Here is a 23406-nt window from a genome sequence, read left to right as displayed (position 1 = left end):
CCAAAATATAATTCAATAATGGACTTTTTGTGTTTCACATTTTAGTTTTGGAGGGATTTCATAATTTTTCAAAATTTAAATGATATTTGGGTGATGGGCCAAGAGAAAAGTCTATTATACAGAGTATTCTCACTATCTTCCAAAAAATAATTTGATAGTAATTGACTTTTTGTGTATTTTCTGTTTTGGAGGGATTTGATATTTTTTCAAAATTTAAACTAGTACTAGATGTACTCAAAATTATTAAAATACTACTCTCTCCGTCTAAGAAACATAGATAAAATTGTGAACGGAATAAGTTTTAATAGTAGTATATAATTGGTAAAGTAAAAGAGAGTGAAGGAAAAAAGGTAGTGAAATGTGTGTTAGTGGATTATACAGTTCATATTTAGAATGATGTGTAAGATTATTATTGGTTGAAAATTTTCCTTTTTGAACTTAGTCTATTTTTTGTGGATGGACCAAATGGTAAAACTTATCTACTTTCGTGGACGGAGAAAGTATTATTTGGGTAAAAATACACACACTGATGTCAGTTTTTAATAGTTGCTCAATGTTGAGCTTATGTGGGGGTCTAAAATGTTGAAGACAAGCTTCGAGTTGTTTTTCAATTGAATCTAGACCCATTGAAACTGATTTTTGGAATAAAAATGGAAGAAGAAATGAGAATGTGGTGAATTCTTAAAGAGGTTGGGTATATTTATAGGAAAAAAACACTTTGTTTAAAGAGACCGTGAATGTGTATGCATTTGATTTCCAATGGCATAATGACTTTCGCAATCATGTGGCAAGTTGTAGTTAATTTCACGTGATTGGTACCATAGAAATTTGTGGACTTCATCATGAATTTGACAATTAATATTCATTAATTTATTATAATAATGGGATTAAATTATGAAACTTTATTAAAAGCGGCATTTTATGTATATAAATTTGCAGAAGGATATGTGTTAAGGCGTCCACCAACCAATGACATTGCTCCGGGAAATATTATTCCTACAAACCTTATTTATATCATAGATATTAATAATTTAGGACATAGTTTTTTGAATTACAGTGGAGAATGAGAAAATAGTGTGAAATGGCTCGAAGCCACAACCTTTCTTGATCGAGATCATTAGAGCTAGGGACAGAGCCAGAAATTTAATTAAGGACAAAAATATTTATGTAGAGAAATATGTTAGACTAATGTTGATACATATCGATCTTTCAATTTTGAAGAGACATAATCTGGAAGATATGATGTAGTACTAAATTAAGAGTGTTAGTTTTAATCGTTATCTTTTACTATTAAATATTAATTAGTAATTTTACATATCTTTTAGTTATTTAATACTAGGATTTTTTTAAGGAGAGAGGGAATCGTTTTGGTAGATCAGTTTTGGGATGGCAGTAGCTGTAGGTGTTTGCGGAGGATTTATATATTTGTTCTTGTTCCCAGTTCAATTTATCAATAAAGCTGAGAGTTTAATTTCCAAATTCTATATCAGTTTTTGTGTGACAATTTCGCTAAGCACCTCTAATTATTTAAATAACTAAAAGATATGAAAAATAACTAATTAATAAAAGATAAGGGTAACTGCTTTTAAAGTCACCAACTTTCCATGAATTCCGGTTTTTCCCACGAACTTTAAAAAGTTCGTGTAATGTCACGAACTTTATTGTCGATTGCCATTTTCCCATGTCAGGTTTTCGGGTCTGATTCAAACTGTTCGTTTCCTATTAAGACAATGTCCAAATTCTTTTATCTTACTATCGTTATCTTCGTCTTTGAAATAACTTCGCGTGGGTACCTTGTACGCCTCAATCGGAACTCGGATGAAGAAGTTATGGTCATTTGATGAAGGTTGCGACTTTGTGCGACCTTGTACTATCATAATGGTCATAACTTCTTCATCCGAGTTCCGATTGAGGCGTACAAGGTACCCACGCGAAGCCATTTCAAAGACGAAGATAACGATAGTAAGATAAAAGAATTTGGACATTGTCTTAATAGGAAACGATGACATAGGAAAATGGCAACCGACAATAAAGTTCGTGACATTACACAAACTTTTTAAAATTCGTGGGAAAAACCGGAATTTATGAAAAGTTGGTGACTTTAAAAGTAGTTACCCCTAAAAGATAACATTAAAACTAACACTCCTAATTACTGCATCATATCTTCCAGATTATATCTCTTCCAAACTGAAAAGATCAATCTGTATCAAATGTATTGTACTAATTTTAAAATTAGTAGTACTAATATATTAATAGTGATTTTTTGTATCATTTGTTATTCTCTATATACACCTATTCGACTATAAAAAAATAGATTTAATAAAGCTTCTATCACTATATTTTTCTGGATCCACTACTGTTTACGGATATACTTATATGATTTTGAGCATGTTCCTCTCAAGATTACAGATATATGATTTTGAGCATTTTCCTAAAACGAAACTTTGTCGACAACTTTCCGATCCATTGCTTTTGAGCATTTTCCTCTCAAGATTACATATATGATTTTGAGCATTTTCCTGAAATAAAACTTTGTCGACAACTTTCCGATACATTACTATCGCTTTTAGTTTACTCCTCTTTTATTGACAATCATTCTTATGTTCATAGAAAGACGGAGATAATATATGCTATTTCTAATATGGATAAAGTTATACTTTACCTTTGAGATTTATTTTCCTGCAATAAACATGAAAATTACTCAACTTAATCTTGAAATTAGTATATTCCTTCCGTTCCACTCAAAATAACATTCTTGAGTGACACGAGATATTAGAAAGAGTTGTTAGGTGGAATAAGTAGAGATAAAACAAAAAAATAATTGAATATTTTAATAAAGAAAGATAAGACATAGATTTATTACTAAATATAGAAAATATATATTTTAAGTGGGACAACCTAAAAAGTAAAGATAGACATCTTAAACTAGACATATGGAGTATTATTTTGATCTTAAATTGAGTCATGCTGATTAGTTTTAATGTGATAAAGTAATTCGGTTAAGTTACTGCTTTTTAGTGATGAGTGAAATACAGACTATGTGGCACCATCGATATAACATTAAATATATATAATTCCGTGAATTGAGCAAAATTAGAATTTGATTGGGGCCACATGCTCTTCCTCTTTCATAATCCTATATCTTAATCAATTTATTTATATTCATTTTCTTTGCTCTTCCATTTGGTGTTTGTATGCTTGCCACTTCTACCCAATTGACAAGTATCAATTAATTATTAATTCAACTTTTCTTCTTTATACTTGTCTTTTCCTCTTGACTTCGATCATGTTCCATTCTCGTCCCTCACCTAATCTAATTAAAGTTCTAGCTTTTTTTCTATAATATAAAACATTTTCATTCTCTATATAACATTACATAGTCACATTTGGTAGTTTTGATATCAAACTAAATATTCTGCATAATATTGTGCATTTTACTATAAACAAAACTGAAAATCATTTTTCTCCTGGTGAGAGACAAGGTCCAAAAAATGTGAGCCACGTTGAGACAATGAGGCTCAACAATATTAAATAAAGAAAAGGTAAACCATGCAGATAAATAATTTTAAAAATTATACCCTTAAGAATATAGTTGTACATAGTATGGACCCAAATTATGGATCAACATTAATTATTTGATTCGAAGGTTCCAAGTTGCAAACATGCACTACCTAGAAACATGTGAAGCACGTCTACCAAGTGACGTCGATGTGTATTAATAAAGTTAGAGATTTATACTCCCTCCGTTCCTTCATAGTTGAGTCATTTTTCCATTTCGGAAAGTTCCCTCATAGTTGAGTCATTTCCATATATAGTAACTTTTTCCTCTCCCTTACTTTACTCTCTCTTACTTTATTCTCTCTACTTTATTCACTTTTTACTTTATTATCTCTATCATTTTCTCTTTCTTACTTTTTAATCTATTTATTTAACACACCCAACATTCATTTCTTAAACTCCGTGCCGAAAAGTTCCGCCTCAACTATGAGGGAACGGAGGGAGTACTATTTTATTTTGTGAATTGACATGAAATCTATACATCTATATAATATATAAATAAAATATATAAAAAGAGGAGAGTTTTAGGAGATTTTAAATAATTATTTTATACTAAGGGAGGAGGAGAGTTTTAGGAGATATTAAATAATTATTTTATACTAAGAGATGTAAATACAATTAATATAAAATTTAGAAATTAATTCTAATAAATATATAATCCTAATATACACATATCCCACGTTTCTTCTTATTAGTGGAGTGAGTGGGAGGTTAGCTACAAATGAATATACTTTAAAATGCATTTGTATAATTTGAGCGTGTGAAGAATCTGCAGATGATGAATTGACTATTGAGAATATACATTCAGTTGAAGTTGATAGATCAGGCTCTCGAGTCCCTGCTATGATTAAGATTTTGACCGAGTTCTTTGGAATGGAGCCCAGGCGTACAATGAATGCAAGTGAATGTGTTGCCAAAGGCTGTGCTTTACAATGTCCTATCCTTAGTCCTACATTCAAACTTCGGGAATTCTATGTGCATTTTCATTCCTATCTTAGTTTGATCTTCTAAGGTTTTCACAGTTATATCTTATTGTTTTTATAATATTTAGAACCGTAATGCGCTGATTTTTTTCTTCTTCTTTCGTATTCATGGACTATGGTCCATTCACTCCCCTATTCACACTCTTCTTCACTAATTCATGGAATTGACGACCGTTGCTTCTCGCCATACAATTACGTGCTTCTTTTTAGTTGATTTTCAGTGTTAGTTGATTATTTAGATGTTGTCATGGAAGCCTCCATCCTCTTCATATTTATAAGAATACCATTTCAAATATAATTCAATTTAAGATTTCAAGCAATATAATCATCAAATCAAACCTTCATATGATACAGCTAAACAGACCTTTCTCTTCTTTTTATTTTTATTTTTTTTCATTTGTTGGGATTTTGATTAGTAAAAGTTTTTTTGTGCATTGTTATTTATAGAGATTTGATTTTTGCCAAAGAGACTCTTCGATTGAATTGACTCTTCCTATTTTTATGTTAATTAGCATTTGTTGCAGGAAGAAGAGAAGACTAATCTTTGAGAAGGCTAACCGATTTCTTATTATTATCATGAAATTGCCGATTGAAAATTGAATGCACAATAATGGTGAATTTTTTTTTTTCATCAAATGTATTTTAATGTTAGTTGAATTAAAAGTGAAAACTGACGGCATCTACAAATTCATTATTAAAATTATGATTAAGTGGAGCCTCTAAATTTGTCAAGAATTGAATGTTTTAGTTTATAATGATAAGGTTAATTTTAATTTTATAGTTAAAAGTTTTAAAAATAATGAGTAATTATTTATTATGTTTATAATTCATTCTGATATACTTTTATCTTCCTACTCCATAATTTAATGTTTAAACATTATATTATGTTATTTGTTTCAAATTTATTATACTTCAATATTGATTTGTATAGATTTTTTATTCTTATATAACTGAAATTGTTACTTATATTGTTCATTATTAATATCGATTCTAATTTTGTTTAATTAATTTAAAATTAAAAATTAATATTTTAAAAATATATAAATATGTGCATAGTGATACTAGTATTACTAATGGAGTACTATTTATTTCTAATTAGATCAGTTAATGCATATTACGGAGTAATATTTTTTTCTTCCGTGTTTAATTCGAGAGCTATCTTAATCGAAATGGATGGGATATTTAGAAAATGTTTATCAACCAGTGAAATTCAAATTTAATTTATTAAAAATGTTCAATTTAATTAGTAACTTATAAATAGAGGGGCATTATGCATATTAATATTTATTTATTACGTGTTTAATTTGAGAGCAATCGAATGGAGCATTTACAAAATGTATATATTTCACTTATCTATCAACCAATCAAATTCAAACTTAATCTATTAAATATGTTCAATTTAATTAGTGGTGAATCTAGAACTCATAAGCCATAAATAGAGGGACGAAATTTTAAGATCGGAGAATGTTTTTTCTTCATATACGTATATTCAACATATTGCCAAATTATAAAATTTAGTCAATTGACTCAAATCAGATTGTTTGGTTAAGAATTGAAAACGTGGCATGAAATTTGAAAATAACTCTGAATGTTACACTATGATGTAACTCTGCTGCATAACTAACTAGTACTAACTAGTATCTTAAAATCTAAGTACTGAAATGTTTATCACCTTTAAAAAAATTGATCTTCGTGGTCCAAAAGTAGGTTAAACATTTTTAATAGTGGTATTGGGCTATATTGTGTAATTGGCTAGTTGCAGAGGCTACAAATGCAACACGTATATATGCCCTCGACAACCTTTGCGTCTAAACTTTAGGACAAGTCTAATGTAGAGAAACCCCCTACTTAATTTTTTGGAATTGAAGATTTTGCATAATGTGAAAGATGTCGTCTTTCTCGTAAATAGAAAACCAAACAAAGTAGTAGAAATAAGCACCAAAAAGTTATAAAAGAAAAAGAAGATCAAATTGGATGTGTGTTAGTTGGGATTGGATCCCTGCTGTGGGGCAATCCACAGCACCCTATGCGGTGCATGAAACCGCACACAATTACTCATTAAACGATAGCCAATCTGTTGGCAAAACTGCTTTTATTTCATTTACTGCACTTTTAATTATTACTAGTCTTAACCCACGTGCGATGCACGACGGAATATTTTTTTGTCATACAATTTTAAATTGTTAATCGATTAATTAAAATAGGAAACAATATAATTATATACGATTTAAAATAGAAAAATATACTACTATGTAATAAAAATTCAATAAATATATACTCCTCAATTCATTTTACACCTAAAGACATTAACTTAAACATATTTAAAATTGAATTGAGACAAACACAATTATTTGGACAATGATAAAGAGACTACATTAAGTGTTGACATTTTTGAAAAATATGTTTAAAACAATCTTTCATATTTCTCTACTAAAAATAATAAACTGTGTAAAGATGAAGATAAATACTATGTATGTTTGAGTTAAGGATGCTACAATTCTTCTCTCTCTAAGAACGGTAAAAAATATTGGGGTAAAATTCTGAAACCATATACACGCGGTACTCTAACTTTTGTAATCAAAGGAAAAAAACAACAATAAATGAAATGGAAATTACAATGAAAATTAGTCAAGAAAAACCATCTTTCCGCAAGACAAATTACATCACGGTTAGTGCTCTCGGATTGACATATTTTCCCCAGAAATGAAAACGACTTCCTCCTAACGTATATAACATCTCAAACCTGCTAGGCACCTATAAACTTGATGGGGCTCCAAAATCAAGCAAAACAATGTTCCTAAAATGTGCAATAAAATGTTGAGAGCTTCAGAGAGAATGAAGAATGTTTTGTTAGTGTGTATAGTGTAATTCATCCACAATTCTATGCCTTTTATAGGTACAAAATTAGTACATGAGAGATCATGGAATTAAAACATCATAAATTTTAAAATCAAGACAATATAGGTTACAAAATTTGTTAAATGCTCATTATTCTATTTAAATATTTGTAACCACCAATGAGTCATTGTAGTGATTTAAGAATTAGTCAAATGCTCATTAAAATATCTAAATAAATATTCATGAGTTACTTAAAATATTCAAATTGGTCCATAACTTATAAATATTTCAGAATAAGGACAAAACATATAAATATTTCAAGAAAAGACCAAAACTCGCCTTTTATATATGTATAGATATTAATAACAGTATATGTTCAATTTTTAAATGACTTCAAAGTAAGATGATACTAAAAATTAAATACGATTACTTAATACTACTAATCATTAAAAAATAAGCCTACAGAAATGTTAATTAACAAACTAAAATCAAATAGTTTGAAATATAACTAAAATAATGATAAAAAAGCATATACTTAACATTGATTTCTTTATATACCGGTATCTATTTTATCAATCATATCTACAGAAATGTGAGTAGTACTATTATTAATACTATAATAATTAAAAGTGTAGTAAATGAATTAAAAGCAATTTTGCCAACAAATTGGCTGTCGTTTAACGAGTAATTGTGTGTGTTTCATGCACAGCATGGGATGCTGTGGATTGTCCCACTCCAGGGGATCCAATCCCGTGTTAATTAGCATGGTGATATAATGATAATATATGAGACTAAAGATCTGGGGTTCAAATTCACGGAGTGATCAATCGCTAACTCATCATTTAATTGCTACCTACAACTAATTTGAGACCATAGGATTTTAGAAAAATTATGGTCTACAATTTGTCACGTGTAATTTTTATTTTTATTAATTAAATCAAAAAAGAAAAAAAAACCTACCAAATTAGGGTTTTGGATGAAAATGTCAATATAGTGTTTCGTAAATATCAACACAATGCTTTGAGAATGTCAACACAATGCTTTGAGAATGTTTACACGTTGCTTATATTGACATTCTACATGTATTATATTGACATATTTTATATACTATGTTCACAATTGTGACATACGAAAAATTTAAAGTTTTTTATTTTTTTTCAAATTTTGACGTCGGAACATATGCAAGTGAAATCTCATTATAATCCTTATGAAACTATCTTTAATTTGATATATGTTGTGCGGAAAAATAATTTAAATCGAAAAAGTTATATGCTTAAAGTTATGGGATATTTTTCAAAAGTTTGTTACAACTGATTTCTCGTAAATTGACCTTAAGAGCATCCGCAGCGGTGCCCTGTCCGTCCGTGCCAGCGGCGGGGACACCGCTCGTCCGCCGATGCATGACGTCCGTTCGTGCCAGCGGCACGACGCTGCTCTTAAATAAGAGCACCTCCGTGCCGCTGAGCAGCCATATGTGGCAGCTCCTGATTGGCCAACGGCTATCGTTGGCAAATTTGATTTTTTATTTTTTTTAAAAAAATTTGAAATTAATTTAAAAAATGTTTTTAAATAAAAAAAAATATTTTCCACTTTCCAATAAATTATAACCGTTTTATACACATTTTTTATTTTTTTTCAATTTTTTTTTTCCAAAATTCACATTTTCATCTATAAATACCCCCACTTCAACACAAAAAAATTCTCATAACACTACACAATTCTCATCTTCTATCATCTAAATTCTCTAATCTATTTTCTCATCAATTCTCATCTATTATCTCATCTTTTTTCTCATATTCTCTCATCTAAATTCGCACCACACTATACAATGTCCGTGTAATACCCCCACCCGATCGACCGCCGACCGAGTAGGCGATGTCACAATTCCGGTACCATAAAAGTATTGGCAATTTAAAATTTTCATTTTCTAAACCATTCAAAACCAAATATTTAAATTATTATCTAATATTTACAATTGCAGTGGAAATAACTTGCATAAACTTTAGTGCTAACATGCCACAACTAACAATTCGAAAGATCTATCTCTAATAGAGCTCAGTGACCCACCAAAGATGCAGCGCTGATCAGACAAACATGAATAAATATCGACTGGTACTCTCCAATGCCAACTAACCTGTAGCACACTCATAGACAACTCGTTTTAATCATATGCATTTTCATGTCATCATTCATAATAAATATTCACTATCTATCATTTTCATGTTCTTAAACTTTTAAAAAATTAAATCATCAATTTTCTGTTACTAATCACATGCTAATATTCATGAGTTATTTCATAAATTCCTTAACAATTTTCATAATTATCCATACTTATCCCAGATCATATTTTCATGATTACGCCTTAAGGAAAATTAATTTATTAACCACATTTGATTATATTCTCCCTCAAGATAAAATTTTCATTATGAACACTAATATATATATATATATATAATTTTTTTCTACAGTTGTTTTACCCATCTAAACATGTTTAGCTATTCTTAATCACCCTAGTTGTAGTTATATACAAAATGTGGTGAGCTTTGACTTAGGCATTTATAGAAAATTTTACTAAAAAAAATATGAAAACCAACTAAACAATGTCTAAAAATTCCAATAAACTCATTCCACACGTTATCGACGGTCCAGAACCCAAATCCAATATCTGAATTATCAAAATAGAATAACTATTCATTGAAACATACTGATCAGTTCGACCCCCTTTATCCTAATTTCCACCTAAACTTCTTTTAGCTTTGATTTCGATTCCTAACCACATTTCTATGCATTATATAACGTATATCTCTATCCAATATAATCTAGTTAAAACCCTACCAAAATCAACATTAAAACAGCCCCCACATTCGGTCATTTCAAGATAATCAAGCCAAGGTTTCTAAACTTCTAAACATAACAATCAAAACATGTTTACCGATGTCTAAACGTAACTTATCCGACAAATTATCAAGCACAAATTCACATGCTAAATCCATCCCATGTTTAGTTAACGATTTCAAATTTTATAACTTCATAAATACTAAACTTCAACATGTAAAATAGTATAGATAGATAGAGCTTACTCAATTTATTAGGTTTTACGCGATCAGATTGACATTTCAACAGAGAAATTGAAGAAACTATAGTTTGGAGACTCATCAATGGCTACGGCCGTCCCTTCTTCTCCCAAAAAGCAAAGCTCTCCCCTACTATATTTCTTTTCCTTATATATATATAAACTAGCTTCCAAAAGATATTTTAATTTGTGGTACTTAATTAAACACTTGGCAAATTTTTTATTAATACAATTCATGAGCTAGTTCTTCTAGAATTTCTTTAGTTTTCTAGACTAAAATATTGCAGCCAATACATATGCCTAATTGATAGAAGGTTACGGTACTTTTAGCTTAGGTAACTAGGATTCGTTTAATTTAAATTAATTACTAGCTTAATTTTTATATTTAATTCTCTAATTAAATATCATTTCAATTCTAATTTCTCATCATTCAATACACACCCCAACTTAAATTCCTCATACATATTATATTTTAGATTTGCAGAAATTATTTCAAATATATTTTTCAACTATTATTATTTTTAATATCGATTTTATTCCCCAAAAGCCCCGGTTCGTCGAATTCTTACCTAAAACAGTGAATTCCGTCTAGGGTCATTTTTGGGATGTTACAGTCCGGCTCCGGCGATCACCCCTCCGGCTCCCGCGGTTGGAACCACGAATGGTTCGGCTCCAAGCCATTCTCTAGTCCGGAAATGCAATTTTCGGCCCCTCCTCAAACCCAAGGTTCTCAAGTTCCGGGTGGCTACCGGCCTTACCCGGTGGACGACCAAGATGCCCCCGGGCTCGGGTGGGCACCCGAACCCGGATCGGGAGGGAGCGGCAGCTCTGCTCGTACTCCTACTTCTACTCCTACTCTTACTCCTTCTACTCGTGGTACCCGCACCCCGTACACTCCGGATGAGATGATGCAGATGTTCAAAGCCTACTTGGCAGTCTCCGAAGACCCGGATGTTGGCACGAACCAAATCGGAAAAACGTATTGGTGGCGCATCACTTGTCTTTACAATGAAACCAGGTCGGGGGGAACCATCTATCGAAATGATAGTATGGTGCGTGTCACGATCGCACTTTCTAAGGATAGAAAGCCCGGTTGATCGCGACTAGGGGATGATGAAAGAAACGGGGAAGAAAGGGGAAAAATGTTATACAACTGAACTTGAACTGAAATAACTTGGAATATATAAAAATCAGAGCGCATGGTACAAGAGAATGAAATCTCGACTTTTACATTGCAGCGGAAGAGTCAAGAGCAGATGACATCGTGTATGGAGACACGACGCATCCAAGTACTATTCTATCGAAGGATCTTCATCGTCTATGCTCAACACCGCCCGCCGTCATCACTGCTCAACCTGCACATTTTTAAAACATATGCAGGGCTGAGTACTTGGTGTATCCAGTGGACACGTGCCAAAATATATTTTACTAAAAACTGGTTTTGTCAAGCCACTCTTGAGTGAACTCGGGGTTTTAGGAAATATTCCGAGAGCACTAAAACATTTGCCCTTTTCCTTTTTTCAAAAGCAAACTGCCAATCTATTTTCCTAGAACTTTTGCCATATCTGAACTAACTCCTGGTGAAACGAAGTCACAACTCCTGGTGAAATAAATTCACAAACTCCTGGTGAAACCAATTCACAACTCCTGGTGAAACTAATTCACAAACTCCTGGACTAATTCACAACTCCTGGTGAAATGAATTCACAAACTCCTGGTGAAACAAATTCACAACTCCTGGTAAAACTAATTCACAAACTTCTGGTCTAGTAGGGACATCGCCCTTGCTAGTCAATCAGATAGGCAAAGTTCAAAACAAAACATGGCTTGACATAACTTTCAAAAACTTCCTTTCCTCATAAACATCTTTGACAAAAACTCATTTCTATCGGTCAAAGCCGAACAAAATATCAACGAAGGCTGACAATTCACAAGCACCCGTAAAGCAACACATAATGTCACATAACTAAATAACATCACTTTCACTTGATGTAAATAGCACTCATCATAAAATATTGTTCATGAAACTGTAAACGTAAACTGTACTTTTCATATCACCTTGGCACTCTTCATAGAAACCATACTTTAAACATAAAGGCAACAATCGTATCTTAAATAGAAAGCCCACGTAAAATACTTCTCGTAAAAACTGTAACTTTAACAGAAAGCCCACCTCGTTCGCTTAAAACTCCTTAAATTGATTTTTCCTCACTCCGCCTTTACTCACAGAGATAGCCTTTTGAAAGCAAACAACGTACTAATAAGACTCAAGAAGTTCTCATACTTATAGGAATGCATGCCCCTAATTAATTCTCTTATCCTTCGTTCACTTCTAGGAAATTTTTAGAAACTCACATATTAATTAAATCGGGAAATTTAATTAATAGCACTTCTTTATTAAACTTAATTATTTTCGTGGCTCGAGAACGTCGTCTCTCTTTCCTCCTATTTCCTTAGCGGCCGTCCGAGGCGTCGCGGGGCGACGCCGGTCGGCCCTTCGCATCTCGCAGTTAAATATCTTCCATCTTCGGGAACTTAGTAAATTATTCGGGAATTAATTAATTGAGCTCCAACTCAAGTCCTTAAATAATTTCAGCTTCTCATAATTAAATCTTGGCCCAACAATAATAATAAGCTCCACTTATTTCTCTCATTCATAAAAAAATTGGCCCACCTTCTATTTTATTAAGTCAACTCCAGCAGCCCACTTAGCCAATTAAATGGCCCATACTAAAATAAAAAGGAGGCAGCCCAAATTCTTTATCCTTCACCTCAATCCATCGGCACTTCTCACTCCTAATTCACTTTCATTCTCACAAATTCCCAATTAACCGAATAGCAATGTTTTAAAAATCGGACCGGCCGGCGAACCGACGTCGTTACTGGTTCACTGGTTCAACCGGTTCACTGGTCGAACCATTGGTTGAACCGGAATATATAATAAACACATATATTATATATTATTAAGAAAGTTAATATTTTTATGTATTAAAATAGATGATGTTTATTAATTTAAGAAAATTTATTTCATAAAATAATATTATAATTAAATACGAATTAGGTATTAAGTTTAGATAAAAATATTCATTGATGTCAATAGCTAGGGTATATAAATTAAGTATGTAATATAAAAAATTTATTTATAGTAAATAATGAATCTTATATGGTACTAATAATAATATAGACGGTAAGTAGAGCATCATTAAAATATAGAGGATGATAATTATTTATATTATAATTAACAATTATATTAAAGAATATAAAATTAAAATGAATTATTAGTTTTTGTAGATAAAAATTTAATGGTTAGTGTATAAAAATATTTGATGTTCAAATTGTTCAATGAGCTCATGTGGTGGAGTGGTAGAGGTCTTCTTATGTAGAAGAGAGGTCATGAGTTTAACTCCTACCAACAACAAATTTTAAAATTTTTTAAACAAAACAATATTAAACCGGTTTCCGGTTCACGGTCCAACCGGTCCGGCCGGCCGGTTCTGCCGGTTCACAGCGATTCAATGCATTGGTGGTTTAAAGGAGTGAACCGAACCGGACTACCTACCGGTTCGCGGTCTGACCGGTGACCGGCCGGTCCGGTCCGGTTTTTAAAACATTGCCGAATAGTAAAGCAGCGGCGCTTACACCCTTCTTCCTCGCCACCTCTCCGGCGAATCGCCATCTCCGGCGTCGCCAGAGCTCTCTCTTCCTTCCCCTGCAACCTTTTTTCTTTTTCATCTCTTAGTTCCAAAACAAATCCCTAAATCAATTTCAAAATCCCTAAATCAAATTCAGAGGCGGCGCCTTTCCTCTCCGGCGAAACCGCGCCCCGCCTCAACGGAATTCCGGAGTTCCGTCGGCGCGTACTCCTTCCTCCATCGAGTTCTCCCTCTTCGCTGCCCTTTCTGTCGAGCCCTCCCGTCGCCTCTTCGCGCCAGTGGTGGCAGCGCCGCCGCCGAGCATGTGTCAGGGAGCCCCTAGCGCTGCGCGTACTCTCTCCGGCTCGCATGTGGGAGCTCCGAGGTCCGCCGTCTCTCTTGATCTTTCCTCGACGGCGCCGGCTGCCGTCCGACACCAGTCGCCGCCTTGTTCTGCTACTCCGGCAGCGCCTCCGCTCTAGCCAGGTCTCCCAGAGCTCGTCGCTACCCGTTCGTCGCCGGGCAGCTCCGCCGAATACTCCTCACTCCAAAGCTAAGTCTCCTTCCCCCTTCCCCCCTGACTCAATTTCTTTGAGCTATGGCAGTAATTATGTTGAGGATTTCCTTGTTGTTATTTAGTGGAGTAAAGTTATGATCTTGGGAAGGGGTGTTAGCTTACTATATATCTGAGATTACTTGGCCTGGTGTATTATGGTGTTGCTCCCAGATTCTGTGTTCATACTCTACTATGGTGATTCCAGTTACTAATATTGTTATGGTTCGTATCTGGTTTCTGAGCATCTACGTTCTAAGTTTTCGTTCTGGGCTATCTATTTTTCTAACGTGATGCAGGAGAGGAGTGCTATGAAATACCTCTCCTTGGCGATTCTCGGTTTACGGATGTCTCTCCGTGTTGCCGCTGCCTCTCCTCGCCCTCCTCTCTACTCCTCACTGAAATTCTAACTTTGTGAAATTTGGGGTGTCAAAGTGGTGGAGGAAAAAGGAGGTAGGGAGGAAGTTTATATAGGCCTCTTGTGTTGGAAACTTGGGGGAAAAGCCTCCTATTTTTGGCTGCCAGCTCCATCTCTTTCTTGGCATCTTGTTTCTTTACTTAATTGAGTAAGTCTTGGGGGCAAAGGCTCCTATTTTGGGGCTGCCAGCTCTACCTCTTTTGAGCTTGATGTTCATGTTATTCTTACTATTTTGGTGTATGTGTGGCTGTCTCTCTTGGCTGTTTCCTCAGCCTTGAACGATGGAGAGAAGAGGATTTGACTCATGTCTATATTGGGCTTGTGTAGAGGCTCATTCTACCATGCTCATTTGTCTTGATTCCTCATTGATGCTAGTTGAGAATGTGCCAAAAAGGGGTTGATCTCAAGCTATACTATTTCCCTTTCTTAAATGAGCTTGTGCCTCCCTTCCTTTTTATTTGTGAGTCATCTTCTAACTCCTATTCTTGTGTTAATTTGCAGGTACATGGCTAGAGCTTTGGAGTCTTGTGGCTACCTTTTTCGAGAAAGAGAGTGAGGGAAAAGAAAGAAGATGCTCCTCTAGAGATCTTTTGGCTCCATCACCAAAATAGCTAGCTTCCAAACTTGTTGACTAGTGTAGTAGGATAATGGTGTAGAATAGATGTGTGTGTTGTCACTCTCACATGTGTAAACATGTGCTAGATGTATCTCCAACATTCTTGTATATCTTATTCCTCAAATATTTATCTAGTAAAAGCATAGCCTTTACTTTTATCCTTGAAATATAAATTTCCTTTCACTTTATTTCCAATTGTCTCTTTGTCCATTTTTTTTTATACTCCAAAACTAGTGCAAGAAAACTCGGGTTGTTACAGTGCGCAATTGCATCTACAGAGCCAACGAGACAATTGGTAAGTTTCAGGGGTATTACCAATAGGAAGAGCGGGCGGCGGGGATCGGCAAGAGCGAGCTTGACATCATCAATGCCGCCTTGGCGACCTACCAAAGCTTGGAGTTGAAACCGTTCAAGTACCTCAGTTGTTGGCAGGAGGGGCGCCAACATTCGATGTATAGGGGTGGCGTAGTAGCATCAGCAAACGGTTGAGGTCGGTAGCCCTATCCGGCGGCGCCTCCGATGATGTGGCTACCCAGCTTGCCGGAACTAACTTGGGTAGCCCCGACGCTGGCCCGAGCAGTTCCCGCCGGCCGCAAGGAAGGAAGAAGGCGACGGCCAACCGTGGTCGCGCCCCGACTCCATCCGCCCCCGCTCCCTTTGTGCCACCTCAACCACCGACCAACTCGTTGTGGGCTCTCTTGGGTCAACTCAATACGACCGATACGTCTAACATGACTCCCGAGCAACTTGCAACACATGTGGGAATGATACGGGGTCTCAAGAAAACATTGGGGATAGAGGACTAGTCTTACACGAGGGTATTTTTTAGTCTTTAATTATGTAATTTTTAATTTGTAGGATTTTAATTATGTATTTTTTTAATTTGTAGGATTTTAATTATGTAATTTTTATTTTTTAGGATTTTAATTATGTAATTTTTATTTTTTAATGTATTTTTATAATGTAGAAATGTTTATAGTAATTGAAGTATTTAAATTGAATAATAGAATGATGGGACCCTTGAGCTTGTTCTTGCGGAAGAGAACGGATGTGAGTGTTGTGCTCTTGCCTAAGGACAAGGAATAAAAATGGGTCCGGGCCCACTTCCGTGCTCTTAGTTAAGAGCACGGATGGAGATGCTCTAATACCCTGATAAGGCTAATTTCATGCATTGGTTATGTAGTGAAAAACATCACATTTCTGCTGGATCTAACAAGTTTTGTTAAGCCAGGTGTGTGTGTAGCGCTAGATCCAGGAGATGCTGGAGGAGGATATCTAGCGAGGAGCAGGAACGGAATCACGAGGAAAAGCTAGAGGAAGGAAGCCAAAAGCTGAGGGCAATCAAGTCAATCAATACCTCGCTGGGCCCCACCTCGAAGCTTATAAATAAAGGAGTGCGCAACAAGAATGGCAGATCGGTTACACTCCACACACAGTCACGCTCTTAGCACACACACTAGGGAAATGGGAAATTTGGGGTGGTTTTCGTTTTCGTGAATTACGTATCAGTGCACCACCGTCCCTTGAGGGCGAAGAAACAATTGTTCTCTTAATTTCTGTTTACTACTCTGTTCCGTCTCGAACTTCACTTTTGGAAGTCGAGCTTGCTGTTTTTGTTGCTGAATCAGTTTATCCGTTCTATTTACATTTGATTTGCTTTGATGAAGTTAGATTTCGTGTTGATTATTATGATGCTTGCTATTTTGGTTTGTTTATTTGAGATGTTCTCTTGAATTTGTTGCTGAATATTTTAGGAGATTCGAGAATCGTGGTATTGAAGTTGTGTTCGGTTGGATTTTTGTTCGGATGCTTGGATCCGGAGTGGATTTAGCATCCGAAGTGTGGATCTGAACAGGGGAGGTGAAATTTGTGCATGAGATTATGGGGATTTTGTTCTGCTTGGTTTGCTTCGTCTAGTAGTGTGATTTCCGTCGTTGTTTCGTTTACCGTTAAAATTATGTTTCCAATCTACATCTGAGTTTGTTTTTCTCGATCTCTGCATTTATTTGTGTTCGTTGAAGAAGATGAAGTCATTTTCAGTTGATGCTTTAGTTAGTTAGGCTGCAGATTTGATTCTGTCCGTACTTACCTTTTTCAGAGTTTGGTCCCCACTTGTTTTAATCTCCTTGGTCTAGAGATGTTCGTAGAAGTCCCAGATCTAGTAGTTGATTTGATTTAGTTCTTATACATAATTCATTTTTTGCCTAGATCTAGCAGTTAGCATAGCATACTTTATTTCCAAATTCACTTAGTTAAATTCCTCAACCCAAAATATGCGTGGCAGCAGCCAACCCAAAAATAGTTTCCAATTCTCTACGCATGTATTTTACGAGTCCATCTCTGTGGGATCGATCCCTACTTCCCTGTGCTAGTTTAGTATCTGTGGTTGAGGGTTTTGAAGGTTTGCTTGCGTACCAACGACCAGACTTCCAGTCTTGTGAGTCTCTAGACCTTGTGATCTAGTTGATTTACTGGATCTAGGAAGTGTGTAATTAGAAATTGATAGGATACAGCAAGCAAGAAAATCAACTCTTCAAATGGCGCCGTTGCCGGGGATGGATGGCGTAGTTTGTTTATGTGTTTAGAGATTTGGTGTAAATAGTTTTAATCTTTTGAATTTCGCTTTTGGCAGTTTATGAGCAAGGGCTCAAGGTCAGGAATCTGGAGCAACCCATCTTGGTCAAGGAACGTGCAGTTGAAGTGGCAAGTTAAGGAATCAACATCCGCCATAACTACCAGATCGGGGTTGTCAACTGTAGATCCATTTCCGTTTGAATCAGGGAGTGAAGAAGAGTGGAATTCATCGGGGAAAGAGGATTCACGGTCGTCGTCAGAAACTGAGCATTCGGAAAGGGAGGAAGAGGAGTCTGTAATGGCAAACTTAGTGGACCTAGACCCAGAGATTGGTTCGCTAACTGCACATCTCGACGGAGAGCCAGCTCATGCCATAGTGTCAAATCAACGTCAGCGGTCTATTGAGATCAAGACGAATGTGCTGGGCGTTTTACCTACATTCTCTGGACGGAGGAATGAGTGTCCTTATGAGTTTTTGAACGAGTTTAGTAAGCTATGTAGCATCCAGAAAAGGCCTAACGAAACTACCGAGGAGGACTATCGCCTGCGAGCGATTCCATTTGCATTGAAAGGAGAGGCAAACACTTGGTTGCTGAGGCTTCCACCTGACTCGATCACCACATGGAGGGATTTCAAATTGGAGTTCCTGGACTATTTCTTTCCGTCCAATAAGACAAACGCTTTGAAAAAAGAAATTCAAGAGTGTAAGCAGGACTACGATGAATCTTTAAGCCAATATTGGTCTCGGTTTAAAGGCCTGCTTGACGCTTGCCCAAATCACAGGATGACGGAGGCTGAAACATTTTATCTATTCTACGAAGGGGCAAATCCTGAGTCCAAGGACTTAATGAATTCCTCGAGCGGGGGGAATTTCACCAAGAATAAGGCAAGCGAGGCACGCGAGATTCTGGGAAGATTAATCGACGCGAAGAAGGCGTATGACTGCCCGCGTGCTATCATGAGGAGAAGCTCCGCGAACACAGTTAAGGAACGAGAAGGAGAAGAGGTTAGAGACAGAATAGATCGACTGGAGAAGGCACTGCTAAATGCCATTGAAAAGAAAAATACCCCTGGGTCGACTGATAAGGAAAAAAACCCAGGTCAAGAGGAACATCAGCTTCAATTTTACAATAATCCCTCACTCGACGGAGATTTCCAAGCTCAAGTGAATGCAATGGGGAATTGGAATCAAAGTAATCAAAATACCAACTGGAACCAGTGGAAGATTAAGGAGGCACCATGGAGGGACAATCCTTGTTTCAGATGGGCTGAAGGGAACCAACAACCACAGTCACAACACCCAGGTCCAGCGGAGAACCAGCAGACATGGCCCAGCCGGAATCAGGAAGGACCACAGCATAATTCTAACTGGGCAGGGAAGCAGCAAGAGGGGCTGAACAACTGGAATTTCCGTAACCAAGGGGATCAGCATAACTGGAACAACAGGAACCAGAGCAACCAAGGGAATTCTTATGTGCCACCGCATCAGAGGAACAATTCAGGAAACAATCAAAATTTCCAACAGAGTCACCCAGGTCCAGCAACCCAGTACAACAATAATCAAGGAGGTCAGGGAAATTTTCGCCAGAACCAGGTGGTTGGAGCCAATCAAAATCAAGGATTTAATCCCAGTTCAATTCAAGGTTTCCGACCACAGCGGAATCTTGATGACATGGTGCATGACCTGGTAAATTTCCAACAACACATGCAGAATAACATGCAGGCTAACAATGACGTGGTGCACAAAATTCAAGATGCCCAGCAGGAGCAGAAGTCTGCCATGGACATGTTGGCAAAGCAGATGTCCCAGTTGGCCACGTCGCTGAACGAAATGCGGGGAAATGAAGGGAAATTGCCTGCCACTGTCAAACCACCAGACCGAGCAAATATTAGTCAAATTACCTTGAGATCGGGGAAAGGCTATGAAGGACCGAAGCAAGTGATAAACGAGGAGACACCCTCACAGATGAACGGAGAAAAGGGGAATCAGAAGTCTCGAGGAGATGATCCTGGACTCAGAGAAATTCCTATACAGGATGACCTCCAGGAGGGAGATTTAAGGGGATCTATGCCTCGACTAAGTGACCCATTTTTCCTTGATCCAGAACCTGAGTTGGAACTTAAAGAGGGAAGCAGGGAGACAGGTGCAGCCCCAGCAGGGAGTTCCACGAATGCAGTAAAGCGACCCAAACCATTCCCATATCGAGGAGAAGCCAAGAAAAAGAAAGATGATACTGAGGACCTTGTGGAAATATTTAGTAAGCTGGAGATTAACCTACCCTTTTTGCAGGCTCTGAAAATACCCACCTTCAGCAAGTTCATCAAGGAATTCATAGCAGGAAAAACCAAACCTGATGGGAAGATTGTTATAGGAGAAAATGTATCCGCCGTGATACAAAAGAGGAGGATGCCGTCAAAGTGTACAGATCCAGGTATGTTCACTCTTCCTATTTCTATAGGTGATATTAAAATTGAGCATGCCATGTGTGATCTGGGTGCTTCGATAAATGTCCTACCGCTGTCAATATATAAAAAATTGGTGGGAGTCAGTTTGGTCGATACTAAAGTAGTGATTCAGTTGGCCGATAGAACATGCATATCGCCTGAGGGAGTATTGGAAAATGTCATAGTCAGAGTGCATGATTTCCTATACCCAGCTGATTTTCATGTGATAAAAATGAGGGGTAATGAATCTGCTGAGTCTAGTGGGGTGTTACTGGGGAGACCTTTCCTTCGCACCGCGAAGACTGTTATTGATGTGTTTGATGGAACCATATGCCTGGACTATCATGGGGAGAAATACACCTTCAACATTGAAGAAGCTATGAAAAAACCGCTTGATGTTGAAAACTTGCATGTTGTAGATGTAATTAACCCCCTAGTCCAAGAATATCTTGAGACTGAACTAATGCAGGAACAGTTTGACAATTCGGAGCTGAGCCAGACTGTAGAAAAGGAGGTGACAGGATGGTGTGAAACTTTTTTCACACAGGACTTGACAGATGATCAGATCAATGAAGCGATCATGGCATTCTGCCACCAGCCACTATCATTCCAATCAGCCAGATCTGTTCAGGAGAAGAGCCCAGACGAGGGAGCGAATCTAGAGGAAATGGCGCCAAGAAGTAAGGCGGAGAACCCTTTACCTCAGGAAGCCATCACACCGAAGAAGGAGTTGAAAACTTTGCCTGAAAATTTAAAGTATGCATACCTGGAGGAAGGAGAAACTTGTCCAGTGATAATTAACAGCCGCTTGACTGAAGACCAAGAGAGTGCGCTGCTGGAAGTAATAAGGAGGAACAAGAAGGCCATAGGGTGGACACTTTCTGACCTAGCTGGAATTAGCCCTGATCTTTGCATGCACCACATCAGACTAGAGGAAGGGGCAAAGGCTCGGCGTGATCCACAAAGGAAACTGAATCCAAACATGAGGGAGGAAGTGCTCAAGGAAGTTCTGAAACTACTGTCCCTTGGAATCATATACTCTATTCCAGATAGCGAGTGGGTCAGTCCGGTTCACATGGTACCGAAGAAATCTGGAATACAAGTGGTGAAGAATGACAAGAATGAGTTGGTGCCTACTCGACTGGTCACTGGATGGAGGATGTGCATCGACTATAGGAAACTAAATGAAGCCACCAAAAAGGATCATTTTCCTTTACCATTCATTGACCAGATGCTAGAGAGGCTGGCTGGCAAACAGTATTTCTGTTTCCTCGACGGATATAGCGGTTATTTCCAGATTTTCGTGAACCCAGAGGACCAGGAAAAGACCACATTTACATGCCCTTTTGGAACTTATGCCTACCGAAGGATGCCATTTGGTCTATGTAATGCACCAGGTACATTCCAACGTTGTATGATGAGTATTTTTTCGGATCTACTAGAGGTATGCATCGAGATATTCATGGATGATTTCACTGTATATGGAGGCTCATTTGATACTTGTTTAGCCAGCCTTGACCTAGTGCTGCAAAGATGTCAAGAGAAACATCTAGTCCTGAATTTTGAAAAATGTCACTTCATGGTAACTGAGGGGATTGTTTTAGGTCATGTGGTCTCTGAAAGAGGAATACAAGTGGACAAGGCAAAGGTGGAAGTGATTGCAAAGCTACCTTACCCTACAAATCAAAAGGAAGTTAGAGGATTCCTCGGTCACGCAGGGTTTTATCGAAGGTTTATCAAGGACTTTGCAAAAATTGCGCAACCACTCACTCATTTGCTGCACAACGATGTGGAGTTCGAGTTTGATGAGGGATGCAAGAGGGCATTTCAATTGCTCAAGGAGAGACTAGTGTCCGCACCAATTATCAGGGCACCGGACTGGAATCACCCTTTTGAGATAATGTGCGACGCGAGCGATTTCGCTGTGGGAGCCGTCCTAGGGCAGAAGATAGATGGGAAAAACTACGTAATTTTCTATGCGTCCAAGACACTAAATCAAGCTCAGAAGAATTACGATACTACGGAGAAGGAAATGTTGGCTGTCGTCTACTCGTTCGAAAAATTCCGCCCTTATCTTCTTGGGTCAAAGGTTATTGTTTTCACTGATCATGCAGCAATAAAGTACTTGCTAGCTAAGAAAGAATCAAAGCCAAGGCTAATTCGATGGGTCCTACTTCTACAGGAGTTTGATTGGGAAGTAAGAGACAAAAGAGGAACAGAGAATCGAGTGGCTGACCACTTGAGTAGAATTCATCAAGGAGATACGGACGAGGCTATTCCCGATGTTTTTCCCGAAGAACATTTGTACTATATGGACGAACCACCTAGACCGATAAGCTGGGAATCTGTCTTAGTTTTAACAGGTCCAGGAGAATCTGATCGAGGAAAGCGCGTACGTAACGCAGAACCATGGTACGCAGACCTGGCAAATTACTTGGTCACGGGAGAGGTGCCAAGTTCAGGGGAAGCCTCCCGGGCCCAGAAGATGAAGCTTAAAAGCGAAGCCAAATATTACTTCTGGGATGATCCTTATCTTTGGAAGATGTGTGCAGATCAGATAATTCGACGTTGCATTCCTGAATGGGAACAAAGAGATGTACTCCATCATTGTCACTCCTTGGCGTGTGGAGGGCATTTCGGACCAAGGAGAACCGCAAGGAAAGTTCTAGACAGTGGATTCTACTGGCCTACATTGAACAAGGATGCCTTTGAATAC

The 23406-nt window shown here is 37.0% G+C and overlaps 1 long non-coding RNA gene across 1 annotated transcript; it reads right to left on the bottom strand.

Annotated features, from left to right (window-relative positions):
- Positions 1-9282: 9282 nt before the first annotated feature.
- On the bottom strand, positions 9283-10583 carry LOC148930395 (uncharacterized). The gene is made up of 2 exons (XR_016136671.1): positions 10460-10583; positions 9283-9513 (listed from the first exon to the last, which is right to left on the bottom strand). It is a non-coding gene; the product is annotated as an uncharacterized LOC148930395 (long non-coding RNA).
- Positions 10584-23406: the final 12823 nt, after the last annotated feature.

This window comes from Salvia hispanica, chromosome 3 (assembly GCF_029641045.1).
Source record: "Salvia hispanica isolate PSC_SH4W2 chromosome 3, Shi_PSC_v1, whole genome shotgun sequence".
NCBI lineage: Eukaryota > Viridiplantae > Streptophyta > Magnoliopsida > Lamiales > Lamiaceae > Salvia > Salvia hispanica.
This window is presented reverse-complemented; position numbering and strand designations above follow the sequence as displayed.